We start from the raw sequence: 6,033 nt of genomic DNA, 5'->3' as shown, positions 1-6,033 counted from the left end.
CCGTGTCTCCACAGTAACTGTTAAGGCACATCCAATGCCTCTCCCATGATCACATTTTTGTGAAGATGTATTTAGCTCATCCAACTTGCTGTTGACTCCGAAAGTACAGTGGCCTTTCCTGGGACAGGACACAGAGCTTTTGGCTGTGGGACTGTTGAGGAAGATGAACATGGCTTGCCCTAAAGCGGGGGGAATGGGAAGCTAGTGCCTTTCGTTGAACAGAGGAGTGGCACTAGTAGGAGGCCCCTTTCCCAAGAGTAGCCCTTACGGAGGAATACTTGCTGATGCTTGTGGAGGCCAGGCCAAGGGGTCAGCCTTGAGAACACAGTGAAAGGGGCTCTGAAGCAGCATGGCCCTTACACCAACACAGCGCTTCGGAGCTTGGTAGACAGTGGAGGTGGAGGAGCAGCCCTCGACATCAGTCCTGTGTGGCAGTATATGCCAAGGTAGCTATAATGAGCTTCCCAGGAAAAGGCCAGGCACCTTCTGCATACATGCACAACCCCAAGCTTGTTGTTGTTGACAACTCCAAGGAGTGGACTCCCCAAAACATGGTCAAGATTCAATCTTTGGTCAACTGGAACCTGGAGTTTGATTTTTCAAAAAAATATTTGTATTGATTTCAGAGAGGAAGGGAGAGGGAGAGAGAAATAGAAACATCAATGATGAGAGAGAGTGATTGATCAGCTGCCTCCTGCACGCCCCCTACTGGGGATTGAGCCCCCAACCAGGGCATGTGCCCTGACTGGGAATGGAACCTGCAATCTCCCGGTTCACAGGTTGGCGCTCAACCACTGAGCAACACCGGCTGGATTGAGTTTGATTTTATTTTATTTAGAAACCTGGACCTGACAGAGAACAAATTCATACCTACTGCGTTATAATTGCGATAGAAGGTGAACTAGAGCGTTTGATGCTCACATCTGCCTGATGTGTGTCCCGAGCAGAGCATTCAAAGCTCTTCACACCCTGACTCCAGCCTGTCTTTCTAGCTTCACCTCCGTTTCCATCCGTGCCCTCCTTCTTTAATCCAGCCAAGAGTCTATGCTGCAGCAACGCACAATCACACACCTTCCCAAGAAGATGCCTTTGCTCACACTCTTCCCTCTGTCTGGAAGGCCTTTTCCTCCTCCTACCAGGTGCCACCCCACAAAGCCCTGCTCATAACACCTGTGACACATCCAGCAAGATTCCATCTGTTCTTAGAGCACATGGTTAACACCTGTGTTAAAGGCTATAATATTTAGTTACTGGTCTCATCAGACAACCTGAGATTTCTGGAGGGCCAGGCCCTTGCCTGACTCATCTCTGTGACCCTGCACGTAGCCCAGTGTCTGGGCCATCAATTCATTCCACCTAAATCAAAACTAATTCAGCTCATGCTTGATCGAGGATAACCGTGCTCTTGCTGCTTTCTCACTAGCCTGGTCTCACTACACACAAAAACATTTCTGGTTTGAGGGTAAATCACAAGGAAAACCTGGGTGTCCAACAGTTAATGCCCAGGGCAAAGTCTCAAGGCCTCACACATCCGGGGGGGGGGGGGGCGTCTGGAATTCAGTGACTTCTCTGGAGTCTATTTACAACATACCTGTTATCCTGAGGGTCCCATTTGGATTAACCACCTCAAGGTTTTCTCCACACCAGGTTCGTGGGGCTGAAGTTCCTAGGCTTTTAACTCAGAAAAATCAAGCCTTGACACTTCAGGCAGATTTAGAAAGCATTTCCTATTTGGAGTCTCTTTATTATGATAATTTCCACTTCTACAGCACCATTCTTCCCTTTACCAGAGAAAAGAGGGGTGGGGGTCGGGGGGAGCCTTGGAGACTTTTGTTTCTATTTCTCAAAGGAAAATGTGAAGTTTTGCTAAGCAACTGTGTTGACTCAAAGGGCAGAGAAAAGGAGGTGGGGGCATTTAATGCCATTTTTAAAAAACACCACCATTACTTTCTTTATTCTAGCTGCTTTAACTTCGCTAAGACTCTGGACCACAGTAGCTTCCTCTGGAAAAATGAGAGTAAAAATACTCAGCTGACCTGAAGGATGTCTTAGGGTCCCTTCCAGGTTCAGGATTCTACAGCTCCACTTTCACACCCAAAGATAGAAAGCAGAAACCGCACCTATTCTAAATAGTCATCGAATCCAATGAGGTACTGAGAGATGCAAAACCAGAGCCTGAGAATAGCTACCCCAAAGCCGATTCTGGTTTGCCTTTAAACAATTCACTTTATCTTTCCAATGGCAAGAGGCCAGCAAAGAAAGTAGTGTTGAAGAAAAAAGGTTCTTAGCCTGGAATACTAAAAGGCTCGGAAAACGAGAAATCCCATGGTTCTGATGTGAGAAATGTTAAAGAAAAATTATTCTGACATTTGTTGAAATGGCTAGGAAGACTTTATTCAAGATTATTGCAAAGCCTAGCGCTGGCTGGTGTGGCTTAGTTGGTTGGAGCATCGTTCCATACACGGGAAAGTAGCAAGGCGGCAGGTTTGATTCCTGGTCTGGGCACATGCCAGTGGTTGATTAGTGTTTCTCTCTCTTCCTCTCCCTTCTCTCTTTAAAATCAATAAAAACATGTTTAAAAAAACAACAACATTTAAAACATCCCACACTCCCATTTCTGTTTGGGAAGTAGGAAACTGGGATAATGATAGTAACAAATTATTTCTAGATTGTGGGATTACAAGCGAAAGGACAGAGCAGGACTGATGGCTGTGTCCTTAACCCCTCTTCCAAGAAAAAGCCGCAGGGTGTATCAGTTACTCAGCCTGCCCTTATCTCAGCCAATGGGGAAGCGGGGAAACTAGCCCAAGGCCAAAAGTATGCTGGCCACCCCCCCATCTTTGTGTAACCAGACCCTAGCTGCACCCTGTCCCCGACCCCAAGCCCTATAAATTCTTTGTTCTCTTGGGATTCGGGGCTCTCTCTTGCACCCAGTAATGGAGGCAAGGGGGGGACCAAGCGAGCTTGTATAAGAGACCCTCTGCGTTTGCATCGGACTGGCTCCCTGGCGTGGTTTTTTGGGGATCTTGAAATCTGGGCATAACAACAAGCAATTTTTATTTCTTCGAGTTTTTCTATACTTCCCCAAAATTGTATAGTACAAAAAGGCCTCAATAACTTTTGGTTTAAAAGACGTTAGGGCAGCTGGCTCTCCTGCCCTGGGACCATCAGAGCCAAGAAGCTTCCCAGCCGGAATGAAGAGACTCCTCCACTCACTCCCCCATTAAGCTCGGGGCCAGAGGGCAGCTCTCACAGCTGGAAAAATTCACTTCCTGAAGGAAAGCGGGAGCGCCAGCCTGTCAAGAAGGTGTGCGGCTAAGTGCCCTGGAGCCAGGCAAGTCAGCAACATTCTTATTATTTGAAACATGGAAAATCGGGTTGACTCTTCCCTAGGAGATGCCCCACCCACCGCCAAAAGAGAATCAAGTGCGGAGGCCTGAGGCAAGATGCCAGGCCCAGTGTCAGGATTTTAAAGGAGAAACCACGGCTCTTCAGTTTTATTACAGCCAAGGGTGTAACGCTGGGCCTCCTGTCCCACTATTTACATGCAAATCCGATTTTTAAAAGTGAGTTGGCCCAGCTCCAGGAGCTGAGATCTCACAGGAACTCTGTTTGCAGCAAGGCCCTGCCTTCCAGCTACAATCTCTCCGTTGCTTTCTCCAGAGGGAAGACATTCTCAGGCACCTCCCTCACACACTGAAATTCTCATGGATAGGAAACTGTCCCCTTCCCTCTTCTCACAATCTACCTGTAACCAGTTGTTGTAGCTTCTTAACAGCAGGAATGCAGGTTTACCTCTTAGTCATCCATATGTGCGCTCTAGGATGCCTCCCGCAGCGCGGCTCAAAAGCAAAAGAACGGCTCCCAGAGGAGCGCTAGACCTTCAAGTTGGTACCAACAACCCAGGTTAAGTACTAACCCGACGTAGTTCATTCCGTTTTTCTATGCTTCTACAGAGGATCCAAATAAAATATGAGACTTTGTAGAGGTAACTATAATACAACAATAATAAACACTTACTGGGCCTCGGGTACTGCTTTTGAAGCATAGTAACCTCCTTCTTGTATAAAACTGCTGTTTGGAACTCTCTGCTGTTGTTAGATAGTCCCCAGTCCTGTAAACTCTATCAGTATAAACTCTGTCACTTTAAGACGGTCTGTTATTCTATAAAAGACTTTGTTTTTAGTTCAAATAATAGAAAAAGATAAACTTATCTGTCTGACTTTGCAAGCTAGCCATCCAATGTCATAGACTAAAATAGACTAATACTGATAATTCCAAGTACTAACTCATTATGTATTCAAGGTTACAACTGTCTGTAACCAATAACCCACACAGAGTTCTTTGTGAAACCTGCAAACAAAGAGGCTCAAAAAGTATAAATACGGGAAACTTCCTGTATGTAGGGTTCAGAATTTGACAGAGGTAATCTGCTCTGAACCTGTGCACAATAAAGATGGCTCCTAACTAATTGGCTCATTAGGCGTCTTGTCCAGCTTGCTGATTTGCGATACAACCCTTTGAGTAACAAAGAAAAAGATTCAAAGATAAAGGAAGCATTTCCATTAGTCAAACAGCTTACAAGCTAGTGTTTTCCAACACCTCAGAGCCTTCATAACAAATTCATGACAAGAAAACAAAGCAGGGGAGGAGAGCAAACCTTCAGTTCACAGAGACCGGGAGGCATGTCCGTCCCTGCCATGGGAAGTGTGGGCCTGCGAGCGGCTTCAGGGGCGTCTTGAGGCGTCAGCAACAGGGCAGAAGACATCCAGATCAGAATCAAGATCTACCAGGCCACCCCTTTGACAGCTGCTCTCCCAACCGAACCAGACCAGGAACTGTTGGCAGAACTACCTGGACTTCCATCGCTGTGAGAAGGCAGTGACTGCTAAAGGGGGCGATGTCTCCATGTGCCAGTGGTACCAGCATGTGTACAAGTCCCTTTGCCCCATATCCTGGGTTTGGCCTAGGATGACTGCCAGGCAGAAGGCACATTTCTTGGGGAGATTGGAGATGGCTGCACCCCACCTGTCCTCTGTCCTCCATCCTTCTCCCAGGGGGATGAAGGGGGACCTGGGTACTTCCCAGGCTAGGATCCTGAATCGTGGCTTAACTAATAATAAAAATACTTGTTGGAAAGTATATAAAGAAATGTGGACCTTATGTGGATCCCAATTTGAACAAACCAAATGTAAAACAATTTATTAAAAACGTGAACATTGCCCAGCTGGTGTGGCTCAGTGGTTGAGTGTCGACCTATGAACTAGGAAGTCACAGTCAGGGCACATGCCCAGGCTGATCTCTAGTGTGGGGCATGCAGAAGGCAGCCAGCCAGCTGATGATTCTCTTTCATCATTGATGTTTCTCTCTCTCTCCCTCTCCCTTCCTTTTTGAAATCAATTTTTAAAAATATAAAAAAACAAACAAACATGAACATTGACTGAATATTTAATTCAGTCAATGAATCAAATATTTATTGACTGAACCAAAATTGAAAAAACAAAGGAATACATATGATTTATGAAGAAATGCTTTTCCCCCCTTATTTTTCACTTTTACTTTTTTCTTTATTGTTTAAGATATTAAATATGTGTCCTTATCCCCCCCAATGAATATGCTTTTAAAATACTCCCACCTTCCCTCCCACCCTCCATTAAAGGTGGAGGTATGGTGGGGGGGGGTAAAAAAATATCAGTGTGTGCCCTGGCCAGGAGGCAGGGGGCTCAGTTGGTTGGAGCATCATCTCATACACCAAAAGATTGTAGGTTTGATTCCTGGTCAGGACACATACCTAGGTTGCCAATTCGATCCTGCGTCAGGGCCAGTGTGGGAGGCAACCAATCGATGTGTCTCTCTCACATCCATGTGTGCCTCTCTTTTCTCTCTCTCTCTCTCCTCACCTCCCCTTCCACTCTCTCTAAAAATCAATGTAAAAATATTCTTGGATGAGGATTAAAAAATAATGAAACAAACTATATATGTGTGTGTGGGGGTGTGCGTATAGTGTATTAGATAAGTTGGTGATTTTGTTTT

General features: G+C 45.8%; 1 pseudogene; it reads left to right on the top strand.

The window, feature by feature from the left end:
* Positions 1–349: 349 nt before the first annotated feature.
* Positions 350–5,093, top strand: LOC118670333 (annotated as a pseudogene).
* The last annotated feature ends 940 nt before the right edge of the window (positions 5,094–6,033 follow it).

Source organism: Myotis myotis, unplaced genomic scaffold (assembly GCF_014108235.1).
Source record: "Myotis myotis isolate mMyoMyo1 unplaced genomic scaffold, mMyoMyo1.p scaffold_m19_p_15, whole genome shotgun sequence".
Taxonomy (NCBI): Eukaryota; Metazoa; Chordata; class Mammalia; order Chiroptera; family Vespertilionidae; genus Myotis; species Myotis myotis.
The sequence above is the reverse complement of the archived record's forward strand: the minus strand, read 5'-3'. Positions and strand labels throughout refer to the sequence as shown.